Source organism: Papaver somniferum, chromosome 1 (genome assembly GCF_003573695.1).
Source record: "Papaver somniferum cultivar HN1 chromosome 1, ASM357369v1, whole genome shotgun sequence".
Taxonomy (NCBI): domain Eukaryota; kingdom Viridiplantae; phylum Streptophyta; class Magnoliopsida; order Ranunculales; family Papaveraceae; genus Papaver; species Papaver somniferum.
The window spans coordinates 124,081,232-124,098,274 of record NC_039358.1 but is presented as its reverse complement, the minus strand read 5'-3'; positions in this window follow the sequence as shown (position 1 = coordinate 124,098,274).

Genomic DNA, 17,043 nt, shown 5'->3' with positions numbered 1-17,043 from the left:
TTATACATGTTTACACAACTAGATAAGGCAAATAAAAGATACACCTAACAACTAGATAAGGTAAATAAAAGATACACCTAACAATATCTAGGATATATACAGAAAGAATATATATGCAGTTACAACCAAATAACAAACACAATAATATCAAGATATATCATATCTTGACCATATCTTAACACTCTTCTCATCCGTCTGTCGACGGCAATGAAGAAGACGACGAGGAAGATGACGAAGAGAATGATAATGATGAAGTCGTCGACCAAGGAGGTGATGGCAACAACCAAGGAGGTGATGATGAAGAAGCCGAGCAGGAAGAGACCGAGGAAGAAGATGAGGATGAGGAGGGAGAAGAGGGTGGTGAAAACTTCAGCGAAAGTTATGACCTGGGAGGTAAAGGTGAGAGAGACGTGTCAGGTAAAGATTCTCCCCAAGTCGAGCCAATTGTCGTCGAGTCCCAGAGCGTCAAGGAAGGTGTTGGCTTGTCTTCCACTATTTCTGCGGGTGTCTCCTTTGTCGCTGACTCTCTTGGTAAAAGTGATAAGAGAAGTACTGTCGGTATGTATGTTGCCCCTGGATCTCCCTGGGCGTTTGAGGTGAGTGTAGAGTTGAACGAGCCTGGTCCTGAGAATGATGAGAAGATTGATCTTGTTGGCACTTCTCAGTTGTCAGAAGTGTTGAGACTATTAGTCCCACATTGTTTGGGCAATCTAAGATCCTGCTATTTATATTCCTATGGGCCTCTCCACTTATTGCCAATTGGTTGTGAGTTGGATGCCCGTATTCTAACATGGTATCAGAGCAGGCTATTTGCGACGAGTCATTGACCGCGCCTTTACTCCGCGTCGCCCGATTTATTGTCCACGTGTTAGACCCAACGAGGCTACACGTGAGGGGGCGTGTTGAGACTATTAGTCCCACATTGTTTGGGCAATCTAAGATCCTGCTATTTATATTCCTATGGGCCTCTCCACTTATTGCCAATTGGTTGTGAGTTGGATGCCCGTATTCTAACAAGAAGATCCGGCTATCGATGCGTCTACTAAGGATAGTGGGAATCCTCCGATCGTGGGTCCCCTGGCTACCTCTTCTGGTCAACATTTCTTACCTGTTCCAACTGGTGATGATGGGCAGTCCCTAGTCGCTGATAAGTCGATACCTTCTCCATTCATCCGTAAACCATCTACTCTTATCGGGGAAGAATCTCAAATGACTGACGAAGAGATGAGAGATTTTGTCAGTTCTGCAGTTCGATCTTTCAACAAGTTCTTTGATGAGTCAAAGGCTTTTGAATTTGATGATTCTCATAATCCGCTGACCGTCCCCTCCTACTTTGCGGTTGACGATGAATCCCATCAAGTAGGTGCTTTGATGGCTGATCATATGCAGTTGAATCCCTATAAGGCCGTTCAGAAAGCTTACTTCAGTCATGAGCAGCTACCTCATAGTGAGCGACACATGATTCTTTCTAAGGCTAGTTTTCAAGAAATGAAGGCCTTTGTTGACGGTCATGCTTATTTGATGTCGCACTTCTCCCAGTTCAATGTAAGTCGGTACGTTGTAATCTTGACATATTGATTTTTCTTTTCTTTTGTACTGACTTTTTATGGTAGGTGTTGAAATCGATGGAATGGTCTTTCAAACTAATGCAGTTTTATCGTATGAGAGCTGAAGCGTTTCGAGGTCATTTTGACGATGCAATTAAGGAGCGCGAATCTCTTCTTACACAACTTTCCGAGGAACATAACAAAACTGTCGTCTCTGACTCTTCTAAGTGGGATCAGGAGATTGAGAAGCTTCGAGATGAGCTTACGACTGTAAATGAAAAACTTTCTACTGCCTAGAAGCTCCGCATAGATCTGTAAAAGGCTAGGGTTGAAGATCAGAACCAATTAACTGGTAAATCGCATTTTCCTTGCTTTTTGTTTATTTTTCTGCAATTCTTTACTTAGTAGTCCGCCTGATTGTCAGTCGGTGAGTCTTCTGATCCTGCCACGTCTCGTAGTGAGGGTACCCGACTTTTAGAAGACGAGGTTAAGCGCCTAAATGGGAGATTGCAAAATGGTTATTCTGTTTTTACCAAGTTAAAGAAAGAACATCTTGATCTCCAAACTGAACATCTTAAATAAATAAATCTAAAAACATTGCAAGATGAAAATCGTTGGAAATAACTATGTGTACTCACAGTAATTGCTATTCCAAATCCTAGTTATCCTTCTTAAAACACAAGAATAAATTCTCATAAGAAGTTTCCTAGACATTAAAAATAACTCTTAGAAAATACGCAACTGAACCTCATCAGATATGACCAACAACCAGAGATCGAACATACACAAGTTCATCAGTTGCTTTCTTCAGTTCGTTTTTCAGAAATTCAAGATTCTTTGTTGCATTTTCAAGTTCACGTACGACACCAAAATCTCGAAGAAGATTTCCTATCAGTTGAGATGCCATCTGAACTAGAAGTTTGTTTTCATGTTCAACAACATGGTAGCAAGTTATGAAAACAGGGTTCTCGTGAAACTCCATAACCTTGCTTTTCTCAACTTTGTCTTCCTTGTTGCATCCATCCATTGTGCACACCACAAAAATTCAGAAGAACTTTTGACTTCACAGAACTTGTATGTATCAGGAGAAGGTATAAGACATGATACATATATATATAAGAGTGCTTCATAGGGAAACCCTAGAGTTACTCGTATATGTTCGGTAGGGGCCCGATGCACGTGTACTTATGATTACGAACCAGGTTCGAAACCAAGAGAGTAATGGAGCCTTATTTAGAAATAGTTTTTGATAAAAAATCAAAGACAAATTCTAAACGAATTGACAGATAGTCTTAGTGCAAGGAACATAAGATAATTGTTGATATGCAACAACTCACTCGTCAATGGGAAGAGAACAAAAGTTTTTCAAGGTAAGCAACAAAAAAAGTCTCAAGAGTTATTGATCCAAAAATATTACAAAGAGTAATAAAATACTGGAGCAGGGCTCAACAGCGGCATGATCATTATGATAATAATACAACAAAGACTACTTTCTCAAGACAGAAAAACTTCTTGATAATTATGAGCATCCTCACAAGGTTTTAAGGAGGATGCTACTTTGAGCAGTCAAGTTGCACTTTGATGAGCATTTTGCTCATTAGGAATATTGACATCTTCCCTTTTTCTTTCTTGAAGATCTTCAGAGGAAACACTGGGGTTAGTCAAAAGAGAATTATCACTAAGATAACAAGAGATACCTGAGAATGTTTCCTTCCTTGTCTTTTTAATGCTGCGTTTGAGCCTGTTTATACTTGTCTTGAGCTCCGAGACTCGATAATTGATGTGAACGAAGTCTGGAGCAGATATTTTAGATTCAAGACTTTCTTCAGTGAGAGGCAAGGTGATCGAACATTTCTTCTTCCTTCGATGATTTTTTTTCTTCACCGAGTACTTTGAAGATTCACTTTTCCATATGAAATTCTTCATTTTACCAATGCAGACAGGATCTGTGTCATACTTATAATCAAGAATTGGCTCATCACAACACTTTTCTTGATTGCAGACAAGGCCTTTTACTCCAACAACATGAGAAGCATGCTTAATTACTTCTTTAGACATCCATACAAGAATGTTATGAAGTTTTTCATTCCTCAATCGGAAACGACATCTCCTTTCAAGGTGACCTTTGTTTCCGCAAAAATAACAATTGTAGGGAATGTTCTTAACTGTTCTCATCTGATTTGTTTTCGAAGGAGAACAATTCTTGTTCCTAGGAACATCAGCTGCTGAAGGAAGTTTTTGCTTTTGATATCAGGGTGATTTTCACTTAGAAGCTTGTCATTAGCACGGATAAAGTTGATCTTACTAGTACTTGGAGCGTTTATTCCTTTATATCCCAGACCATGTGTATCACGATGTTCTTTACATGCTCCAAACATAGAGGATAATTTTGTAGAGCTAGCATTGAATGTTTTCAGATTCTCTTCCAGTGAACTGACCTTATCAAGAGCCGCAGCTAGATCAACCTCCAATTGTTTTTCCCTAGCGAGTAAGCTGATTTCCATGTCGTTAAAACATTTTTGCTGAGAGTCATATCTTGCTTCAGATTCTGCAACTTTTTCTTTCAACACGAAGAGGTTTCGACGAAGATTATCACATTCAGAACTTTTTGAACGTACATCTTCGTCACGATCTTTAACAGTAGATTGTAATAGTTTATAACCACAATCATAACCTTTTAAGAGTTTTCTCAATTTCATGTTCTCTTGACAGAGAGGTGTCAGATATTTAGCCAGGCAAGCTGTTGACTTTTTTCTTTTTAAGATGTGGTCAAAGAGCGTGATATATTGGGAAACTTCCTCATATACACCTTGTCCCTCTTCTGAATCACTTTCATCTGAAATATCATCCAACTGTTCATCTAGGCATTTTTCCCAGTCGATCACAGTTTCAGTCAAAGGAGAAAGTATGAGAGAATTCTTAGACGACTCAGAACTTTGAACCAAATCAGAGTGCTCCTGAACTGGTGTTGCATTGTCAGAGATAGTAAAACTGTCCATAGTCAGATCGCTACAAACACAGACTTATGAGGTCTTGAACGTGTTTGCCATCTCTGATACCAATTGAAAAAGCGGGGGTCAAACAACCTCACCCAATATTTCGCTTAGCAATTTATATGGAATATAGATCACTAACTCCAATATACTTTCAAGAGAATCAACTAGACAGTCGAACTCAATCTTAAGAAAAAATATATTTAAGAGTTATATCTCAATTTCTCAATTCAATCCGCAATCAAACAAATAGTAATTTGTGAGCTTGATTGAATATAAGAGAAATAACTTGAACGACACCAAAGACAAATGTTCAAGGATCAATCAATTTCAATCAACAACCCAAGGTTGGATTTACCAATTGATCGATTCAACGCACAACCTGTGATATTTCAATTATATAACAAAATATAATGCGGAAAAGAAATAACACAGACACCAGAAGTTTTGTTAACGAGGAAACCGCAAATGCAGAAAAACCTCGGGACCTAGTCCAGATTTCAACACCACACTGTATTAAGCCGCTACAGACACTAGCCTACTCCAAGTTAACTTCAGACTGGAATATAGTTGAGCCCTAATCAATCTCACACTGATCAAGGTACAGTTGCGCTCCTTACGTCTCTGAACCCCAGCAGGATTCTACGTACTTGATTCCCTTAGCTTATCTCACCCACAACTAAGAGTTGCTACGACCCAAAGTCGAATACTTGATGAACAAATCTGTATCACACAGAAAAGTCTATTGAATAGATAAATCTTTCTCCCACAAAAATACCTACGAGTTTTGTTCCGTCTTTTGATAAATCAAGGTGAACAAGAACCAATTGATAAACCAGACTTATATTCCCGAAGAACAACCTAGTATTATCAATCACCTCACAATAATCTTAATCAGTAACGAAATAAGATATTGTGGAATCACGAACGATGAGACGAAGGTGTTTGTGACTACTTTTCAATCTTTCCTATCGGAGATAAAATATCAAGAAAATCTTAAAGAAGATAGTACTCAATCACGATAGAAAACAGCAAGATCAGAACACGCAACTACAGAGAAAATAGTTGGGTCTGGCTTCACAATCCCAATGAAGTCTTCAAGTCGTTAACCTACAGGGTTTTGTGAAAAACCTAAGGTTAAAGAAGAATCGACTCTAGCTTATGCAACTAGTATCACACAGGAGGTGTGGAAATTAGGTTTCCCAGTTGCTAGATTTCTCCTTTATATAGATTTCAAATCAGGGTTTGCAATCTAAGTTACCTTGGTAACAAAGCATTAAATATTCACCGTTAGATGAAAACCTGATTATATTCAAGCTAATATCTTTCAACCGTTAGATCAAACTTAGCTTGTTATACACAAATGAAATGTATCTTCATTTAGGTTTGAGTAACCGTACCTAAACGTGTACACTTAGTCGGTTCAACAATATTTAACCAATGGTTAGCCATATGAGCACTTTCATATCAACCTTATTCATCTTTAACATAACTAGTTCAAATGACTCAAATGAAACTAGTTAGAGAGTTTTTCAATTGCTTAGATCTCATAGAAGTATACAAGACACAGTTGAAGCAAAATCGATTTTGATTCACTCGAATCAATTCATGAACATCATAGCCACGGTTTGAAAAAGATTGCGTTCCTTATTATATAAATGTTTTAGTTCATGAACAAAACGATTTTAGAAAGTAACCTACTTAAGTATGCAAACGAGTACACATACCTAAGTAGTCGGATCGAGTTTGGTTACGCCAGTACGCGTACGGGTATGCATACCAATTCACACTTCCAAACTCCAGCAGAAATTCACGGAACCCAAACTTCCGCCAGTACACGTATGGGTACACATACTTAGGTTCCCGGTTCTGGATTTTACACAAATGTGAATACACACTATGTTTATATCCAAGCATGGTTACTTTTTCTAAACTCTCATTTCAATCATTGAAACTTTCTTAGAGAATGACAATAGTTGTTATCCACAAACTATTAGCATCAAAACGATTTTCAAGTTATTGAAATAATCAATATGACTTTCGTCAAGAGTAAAGTTGAACTTGGTTAAAGCGAAAGCTTACAAAAACATATTTCGAGAAATCGATAAGTGAGTTAAACTCAGCTCGAAATAGAAAATGTGTATAATTGAACTCTATAGAGAAATACGATTTTTGTCTCAAATAAGAGATAGAATAGATAAACTTTTGAGTGATAGATAAGTTCAAGTCTCCACATACCTTTTGTTGATGAATTCCACAAGTTCCCTTGAGCAGTTTTTCATCTTCATTCGATGAACGCCGTGGAGTCTAAATCTCAGCTATACTTACTATCCTAATCTGAGACTTATAGTTTTAGCAACTAAACTTGACAAACAAGCTTGAGATTACAACGCTTGCGAGTTCGACCGAGCAGTGCTCTAAAAAATCTTAGAGAATATAGTACTCAATACGATTGAACAAGTAAGATCAGAATACACAACTACAGAGAAAATAGTTGGACCTGGCTTCAAAATCCCAATGAACTCTTTAAATCGTTAACCTAAATGGTTTTAGGAAAAACCTAGGTTAATGGAGAACCGACTCTAGTACGCAAGTAGTATCGCACAGGAGGTGTGGGTATTAGGTTTCCCAGTTGTTAGAGTTCTCTTTTATATAGCTTTCAAATCATGGTTTGCTTAGTTAGCTTAGAATCAAAGCATTCATTATTCATCGTTAGATGAAATCCTGATTTAAAATGCAAACTAAGTTTTGCTTGAAACCAAAGCAATATCTCTCCAACGTTAGATGGACTTAGCTTGTCACACACAAATGAATTATAATTCATTTAGATATGGGTAACCGTACCTAAACGTGTATACTTAGTTGGTTCAACAATAGTCAACCAAGGTTATCCATATGAACACTTTTGTCTAATCCACATTCATCTAACACATCTAGATCAACTATGATGATCAGAGATAATCAAAGGATCTAATTTGTTCTTCATAGAGTTGTTCAATTGTTCATTATATCTTATAATAAAATACATGAACGAATCGAAGCAAAATCAGATTGATTCGGAAGAACCAATTCATGAACATTTTGAGCCAGGGTTTGCAAAGATTGCATTCCTTATTATATAAATGTATTTGTTCATGAGTATGAAATCATACTTTATCGATTTAAGAACTTGAACCACTTAAGTTTGCGAGCGGGTATGCAAACTTAGGTTTAGTCACAAGCTAACAGTTTGCAAACGGGTACGCACACTTTAGCTCCGGACCGAACTCAGTTGAAACCGTTTGCGAACGGGTACGCAAACTTGGTTCCCGGATTTCAATTGTTAAATCAGTTTGCGAACGGGTATGCAAACTTAAGTACCCTAACTTAAACAGTTGAATAAGTTTGCGAACGGGTATGCAAACTTCCGGTCCTGAATTCCGTCAAAACAGTTCATACACTAAGTACACAAATCGTAATGTATCCAGACATGAGATTTAGCTCTTAACTCCCATTTCAATCATTGAAACATTCTTAGAAGACTACAATGGATATCTCACACACACCATTAGCTAATAAGAATTTTCAAGTGATCGAATGATCAATACGAAACTTTCCAAGTCGACATCAAATGACTGTCTCACACAAATCATGTAAGATGTTTCAAGGCAATTTCCACATGATCATCTTTTGACATCAAGTCAAGAATAATGGTGAATGTAGCTAAGACAGAAAGCTACCAACACGTATTTCGAGAAATAGATAAGCGAGTTATACTCAACTTGAAATATCAAATGTGTATGATACGAAAGACTATATCGTATACGACTTTTGTCTCTATAGGAGATAAGTAAGAATAGAATAGACTTCCGAGGATAGATAAGTTTTAGTCTTCACATACCTTTTGTTGATGAAGTTCCTCCGAGTTCTTCAGTAGATCTTCGTCTTCAGTTGTAAGCGTCGTGAAGTCTAAAGCTCAATTATACAATCTATTATATTCTGAAACTCCTATAGGTAGACTAGAAATCAAGACTATAGTTTTGATCAACTAAACTTGACAAACAAGCTTGAGATAGCAACGCTTGCGAGTTCGACCGAGCGGTGCTCTAACAAATCTTAGAGAATATAATAATCAATACGATAGAACAAGTAAGATCATAATACGCAACTACAGAGAAAATAGTTGTATCTGGCTTCAGAATCCCAATGAAGTCTTTAAATCGTTAACCTAAATGGTTTTAGGAAAAACCTAGGTTAATGGAGAACCGACTCTAGTACACAACTAGTATCACACAAGAAGTGCGAGTATTAGGTTTCCCAGTTGTTATAGTTCTTCTTTGTATAGCTTTCAAATCAGGGTTTGCTTAGTTAGCTTAGAATCAAAGAATTCATTATTTACTTTTAGATGAAATACTGATTTAAAATGCAAACTAAGTTTTGCTTGAAACCAAAGCAATATCTCTCCAACGTTAGATGGACTTAGATTGTCACACACAAATGAATTATACTTCATTTAGATATGGGTAACCGTACCTAAACGTGTATACTTAGTTGGTTCAATAATAGTCAACCAAGGTTAGCCATATGAACACTTTTGTCTAATCTACATTCCTCTAACACATCTAGATCAACTATGATGATCAAAGATAATCAAAGGATCTAATTTTGTTCTTCATAGAGTTGTTCAATTGTTCATTATATCTTATAGTAAAATACATGAACGAATCGAAGTAAAATTGGATTGATTCGGAAGAACCAATTCATGAACATTTAAGCCACAGTTTGTAGAGATTGCATTCCTTATTATATAAATGTATTTGTTTATGAGTATGAAATCATACTTTACCGATTTAAGAACTTGAACCACTTAAGTTTGCGAGCGGGTATGCAAACTTAAGTTCCGGACATTAGTCACAAGCTAACAGTTTGCAAACGGGTACCCACACTTTATCTCCGGACCGAACTCAGTTAAAACTGTTTGCGAACGGGTACGCAAACTTGGTTCCCGGATTTCAACAGTTAAATCAGTTTGCGAAAGGGTATGCAAACTTATGTACCCTGACTTAAACAATTGAATAAGTTCGGGAACGGGTATGCAAACTTCCGGTCCTGAATTCCGGCAAAATAGTTTATACACTAAGTACACAAACCGTAATGTATCCAGGCATGGGTTTTATCTCTTAACTCCCATTCCAATCATTGAAACATTCTTAGAAGACTATGTCATGTTCTTGTTTTAGAAGTACTGGGCTCATGTATTGGGCTGCAGGAATTTTCAGATAATTGTAACTAAATTACTGTTGGGCTAATGTCTTAAGTATGGGCTTGTTCTTTTTTTAGAGTAGGGTTAGTATAACTCTAGAGATACGAGTTAGATGGATGTAATCCTGTCCATTGAATAAGGTCAATGAGGAGTGGGCAGATAAATACCCACTGATTGTGTAAGAAGAGCTTAATGAATGAATATCTATTTTCCTTTGGAAGATAACCTAGGATCTGAATTCAGAGAGAAGGTAGCTTGATACCAAGTAATTCATTCACTCCTTGTACAAGATCAGTACAATTGGTATCAGATTTCACTTCTTGGACCTCAATCATGACAGTGGGAGAGAAACTTACTGTTAGCAGTGTTCATACACTTGCTCAGGAAAATTCTTCTGCTATTCAAGAACTTCGAAATCAAATACAGCTTCTCACTACAAAATTAGCAGTTAACCATGGGGAATCAAATGATAAGTTTGATCGCCTCTTCGAAGCCACTCAATCTCTTTAACCTCCTTCTACTGAAGAGACTGCTGAGACACCTATCGACCCCGCTTCATCTTCTGGATCTAAAGAGGATCCCACAAAACGAGTTAAAGAAGCTCATGAGGTAATCAAATTCACTCCTAATAAGTTTTCTAGAACACCCAAAGTTTATTTTCCACGTATCGATGGAACTAATCCTAGGGGTTGGGTTCAAAAATGTGAGAGATATTTTGTTTTTCATAATTTTGCCGATTCAGATAAAGTAGACATGGCTGCAATTCATTTTGATTCTAAAGTCGATCCATGGTTTTTAAATTATCAACAAGGTAAACCTGAGATGTCTTGGCCTGTATTTGTTCATGATCTGTGTCTTCGATTTGAGGATGTAGCAACTGATAATTATGTTGGCAGTTTCAATAAGCTATCTCAATTCACTACTGTTGAGGATTATTATGACAGATTTGAACATTACAAAGCTTATATGGTAGCTAATAACCCAAAATTACCTGAGTCTTTTTATACTCTAAGTTTCATTGGTGGATTGAAAGACGAAATTCGTACTACAGTTCAAATGTTTAAGCCAGAGGATACTTCTATAGCTTTTTACTTAGCAAGAATGCAGTAAGCCTCACTTCTGAGTTCATATAAACCTGTAAAACACCCTTCTAGGCCATTCTTTCCATCACCCATTTCCATTCGTCCCAACCCATATATATCTAAACCATATTTCTCTCCCACAAATACTTTTCAGAAACCATCTACTTCACTCAACCACCTTTCATTACTCATCCACCTACACCCACTAAAACTGACCCACCTCTCCCCCTATAAAGAAGCTTACCCCTTAAAAAATGAAGATTCGCAGAGATAAAGGTCTCTGCTATAATTGTGATGAGTTCTACAGAGTTGGCCACATCTGTAAGACTCAACAGTTGTTCATGCTTGTTGCTACTGAGGAGGACTTAAGTGATCAAAGTGATGCTTCACCGGATGAGAATATGACAGATTCTCCTTTTAGTTCTGACACCACTATGGAGATTTCGCTACACGCTTTAACAAGACAATCTGTTCATGACACTATTCGAATTTCAGGCCATCTCCAACAGCAAGCTATCATGGTTCTAATCGACACAGGCAGTACGCATAGCTTCATCGATTCTCACCTGGCTGACAAGCTTAATATCCACATTTCACCTACAACTCTTATGCTTGTAACTGTTGCCAATGGAGATAGTACCATCAGCAAAGGCATGTGTCGTAACCTTTAATGGGAAATGCAGGGTTACAACTTTTCTACCGAATTGCGAGCTCTTCCTCTCGGCGGCTGTGATATGGTGCTTGGTGCAGATTGGTTGCGACAACTTGGTGATGTGCTCTTTAACTTTGCTAAGCTTACCATTTCTTTTATGCATCAATGTTGTCACATTACTTTACAAGGTAGCTCTTCTAAGCCTTCACTCAGTCGCTTAAGTGCTGCTTCTTTTAAGAAATTTATCAAAAGTAAAGCACCTACCTTAATTGGCCAATTTTTTCATGTTCATGCTACACCTATGCAACCAATTCCTAGTGAGGTTTCTACTTTATTAGACTCTTTTTCTGATGTATTTTCTAAACCTACACAACTGCCACCTTCTCGTTCGCTGGATCATAAGATTCCACTTAAACCTAATTCTACACCTCCTTCTCAGAGACCATACAAATTCCCCTTCATTCATAAAGCTTTTGTGGAACAGCTGGTACAAGAAATGCTTTCTATAGGGCTTATTCAAAAGAGTCATAGCCCTTTTGCTGCTCCAATACTTTTGGTGAAGAAGAAAGACGACACATGGCGGTTCTGTGTTGATTATCGCAAGCTCAATAACTTGACTGTGAAGGATAAGTTTCCAATACCCTTAATTGAGGATCTGCTAGATGAATTGAATGGTGCAGTTATCTTTACGAAGATTGATTTATTGTCAGGTTACACCAGATTTTGATCTACCCACCTGACATTCCCAAAACAGCTTTTCGCACCCATCATGGTCACTACGAGTTTCGTGTCATGCTATTCGGCCTCACGAATGCACCTGCGACATTCCAGGCATTGATGAATGAAGTTTTTCAGCCATTCCTTCGCAAGTTTGTACTTGTCTTTTTTGACGACATTCTTGTATACAGTTCTTCCCTTGCAGATCATTTGAAACACCTTGCTCTGGTTTTTTCTTTGTTACGTCAACATTCTTTATATGCCAAATTCTCCAAGTGCAGTTTTGCTCAGCCGCAAATCGAGTACTTAGGACATCTACTCACTGGCAATGGTGTAGCTGCAGACCCTGATAAGGTTGCTGCTATGATTAGTTGGCCTCAACCAACAACTTTGAAACAACTAAGAGGTTTCTTAGGGATGACTGGTTATTACCGGAAATTCATTAAAGGGTATGGTAATATATGCAAGCCGTTGACTGAACTGTTGAAGAAGGACTCCTTTATCTGGAATGATGATGCAACAACAACCTTCTCTTCTATCAAATCAGCAATGACTCAAGCTCCAGTTTTGGCCTTGCCGGACTTTACCAAGCTATTTACCTTAGAGACTGATGCATGCTCACGGGTTGTTGGTGCAGTACTTCTACAAGACAACATGCCAATTGCATTTTTCAGCAAACCTTTAGGCCCCAAGGCATTGGCCTTGTCTACTTACGAGAAGGAGTTTCTGGCCATTGTAATGGCAGTTCAGAAATGGAGATATTACCTCTCCCATGATCAGTTTCTCATCAACACTGACCACCAAAGCTTGAAGTATCTTATGGAGCAGAAACTATCATCAGCACTGCATTAGAAATGGCTAGTTAAACTCATGGGATTCGATTATGTCATCAACAATAAGAAGGGCAAAGATAATTTAGTAGCTGATGCACTTTCCAGATTGCCACATGCTTCTTGTTCTGCATTGTCTCTCTCTCAGCCTCAATGGACTGCAGATATTATATCCAGTTATGATGCAGATTCTGTGGCCCAAAACCTCATAGCTCAGCTCCTAATTTCCCCAACTCTACACAATTATACATATCGACAAGGTCTCTTGATATTTAGAGAAATATTGTACATTGGTTCAGAAAATAACATACGCTCTTCTCTATTATATTCAGTCCACCATTTGCTGTAGGAGGCCATTCTGGCATTGTTGGTACTTATAACAGAGCTAAAGCGCACTTTTACTGGCCAAAGATGAAGAATGATATCATCCAATTTGTATCTACTTGTGACATATGCCAACGCAACAAAGGTGACCACTCATTCCCTGGTGGGCTTCTACAATCTCTACCAATCCGCGACACAGCTTGGAAGGACACATCATTGGACTTCATTGAAGGTTTGCATATGTCTTATCGAAAAAATGTCATCTTAGTAGTTGTAGACCGTCTAACCAAATATAGCCACTTTATACCACTCAACCACCCCTTAAACAAAGATTGTACATTGGTACGCACACTTTAGCTCCGGACCGAACTCAGTTGAAACCGTTTGAGAACGAGTACGCAAACTTGGTTCCCGGATTTCAACAGTTAAATCAGTTTTCGAAAGGGTATGCAAACTTAAGTACCCTGACTTAAACAGTTGAATAAGTTTGTGAACGGGTATGCAAACTTCGGTCCCGAATTCCTTCAAAATAGTTCATACACTAAGTACACAAACCGTAATGTATCCAGACATGGGTTTTATCTCTTAACTCCCATTCCAATCATTGAAACATTCTTAGAAGACTACAATGGATATATCACACACATCATTAGATAATAAGAATTTTCAAGTGATCGAATGATCAATACGAAACTTTCCAAGTCGACATCAAATGATTTTCTCACACAAATCATGTAAGATGCTTCAAGGCAATTTCCACGATCATCTTTTGACATCAAGTCAAGAATAATGGTGAATGTAGCTAAGACAGAAAGCTACCAACACGCATTTCGAGAAATAGATAAGCGAGTTATACTCAACTCGAAATATCAAATGTGTATGATATGAAAGACTATATCGTATATGACTTTTGTCTCTATATGAGATAAGTAAGAATAGAATAGACTTCTGAAGATAGATAAGTTTTAGTCTCCACATACCTTTTTTTGATGAAGTTCCCCGGAGTTCTTCAGTAGATCTTCGTCTTCAGTTGTAAGCGCCGTGAAGTCTAAAGCTCAACTATACAATCCATCCTAGACCGAAACTCCTATAGGTAGACTAGAAAGCAAGATTATAGTTTTGATCAACTAAACTTGACAAACATGCTTGAGATAGCAACGCTAGTGAGTTCGACCGAGCAATGCTCAAACAATCTCCCCCTTTGTCAATTTAAATGACAAAACTATCAATACATATGTATTACAAAATAAATAAGACTTTGTATCTTCTCATCCATCATGCTTTATTTCCTTGGTTCTTCAACATTACTTGAATTCTTTGCCACTCCAAGTATTCCAGTGACTTTGAATGTGTTCGACCCAACATCATTGTTGTTGAAGATCCATAGCTATAACAATAATCGACAAGATTGTTTTCATATTGTTATATAATATCATAGTATTATTACACAACATCAAAGTTCGATTGTACCACAACTTTGACAATAATACTATAGCGATATGTATCACTACCCCTTAGTCAATACTTCATCTCACAATAAAAACCACTCCCCCTTACATAATTAAGTCTTCAAGTCGTTAACCTAAATGGTTTTAGGAAAAACCTAGGTTAATGGAGAACCGACTCTAGTACGCAACTAGTATCACACATGATGTGTGGGTATTAGGTTTCCCAGTTGTTAGAGTTTTCCTTTATATAGATTTCAAATCAGGGTTTGCTTAGTTAGCTTAGAATCAAAGCATTCATTATTCACTGTTAGATGAAATCATGATTTAAAATGCAAACTAAGTTTTGCTTGAAACCAAAGCAATATCTCTCCAACGTTAGATGGACTTAGCTTGTCACACAAAAATTAATTATACTTCATTTAGATATGGGTAGCCGTACCTAAACGTGTATACTTAGTTGGTTCAATAATAGTCAACCAAGGTTAGCCATATGAACACTTTTGTCTAATCCACATTCATCTAAAACATCTAGATCAACTATGATGATCAAGGATCTAATTTTGTTCTTCATAGAGTAGTTCAATTGTTCATTATATCTTATAGTAAAATACATGAACAAATCGAAGCAAAATCGGATTGATTCGGAAGAACCAATTCATGAAAATTTCGAGCCACGGTTTGCAAAGATTGCATTCCTTATTATATAAATGTATTTGTTCATGAGTATGAAATCATACTTTACCGATTTAAGAACTTGAACAACTTAAGTTTGCGAGCGAGTATGCAAACTTAAGTTCCGGACATTAGTCACAAGCTAACAGTTTGCAAACGGGTACGCACACTTTAGCTCCGGACCGAACTCAGTTGAAACCGTTTGCGAACGGGTACGCAAACTTGGTTCCCGGATTTCAACAGTTAAATCAGTTTTCGAACGGGTATGCAAACTTAAGTAACCCGACTTAAACAGTTGAATAAGTTTGCGAACAGGTATGCAAATTTCCGGTCATGAATTCCGTCAAAACAATTCATACACTAAGTACACAAACCGTAATGTATCCAGACATGGGTTTTAGCTCTTAACTCCCATTCCAATCATTGAAACATTCTTAGAAGACTACAATGGATATCTCAAACACACCATTAGCTAATAAGAATTTTCAAGTGATCGAATGATCAATACGAAACTTTCCAAGTCGACATCAAATGACTGTCTCACACAAATCATGTAAGATGTTTCAAGGAAATTTCCACATGATCATCTTTTGACATCAAGTCAAGAATAATGGTGAATGTAGCTAATACAGAAAGTTACCAACACGTATTTCGAGAAATAGATAAGCGAGTTATACTCAACTCGAAATATCAAATGTGTATGATACGAAAGACTATATCGTATACGACTTTTGTCTCTATAGGAGACAAGTAAGAATAGAATAGACTTCTGAGGATAGATAAGTTTTAGTATCCACATACCTTTTGTTGATGAAGTTCCTCCGAGTTCTTCAGTAGATCTTCATCTTCAGTCGTAAGTGCCATGAAGTCTAAAGCTCAACTATACAATCTATTATATTCCGAAACTCCTATAGGTAGACTAGAAATCAATACTATAGTTTTGATCAACTAAACTTGACAAACAAGCTTGAGATAGTAACGCTTGCGAGTTCGACCGAGCAGTGCTCTAACAACGTTGAGCGAGCTTCCTCCGTCGATAAGGATCCTAGATACATTTAACTCGTCTACCAGAAGGGTTAGCACGAGCGGGTCGTTGTGGGTCTCGATGTCTTGATCCACATCTTCGGTTGAAAAGATTAGAGGGGCGACCATCCAATATTCCCACATTTCTGCTACTCTGCCGCTGATTTTGAAAATTTCGTGATCCATGACCCTTTTGCGTTCCCCTTGGTTAAGATATGCTACCATAGTCGAGTCTGCTTCCATGAAATGTGAAATGGTGTTGACGTATTTGCGTCCTTTGGGAAGCCGAACCTGCTTGTCCACGGAATTCGTCGTAGTAGTCACAGTCGGATCAATGTACTCCTTTAATCTTCCCTCGTTTATCATGTCCTGGATTGCATGCCTCAAGTTTTTGCAGCGATCCGTGGTGTGTCCGTAAAAATCATGATATTCGCAATAGTTCTTGGTATTCTTGACTTAATTTGTCGGGTTGCTTCCCCTTAAAAAAGGGCCATTTGAAGTCGGGTCGATTTT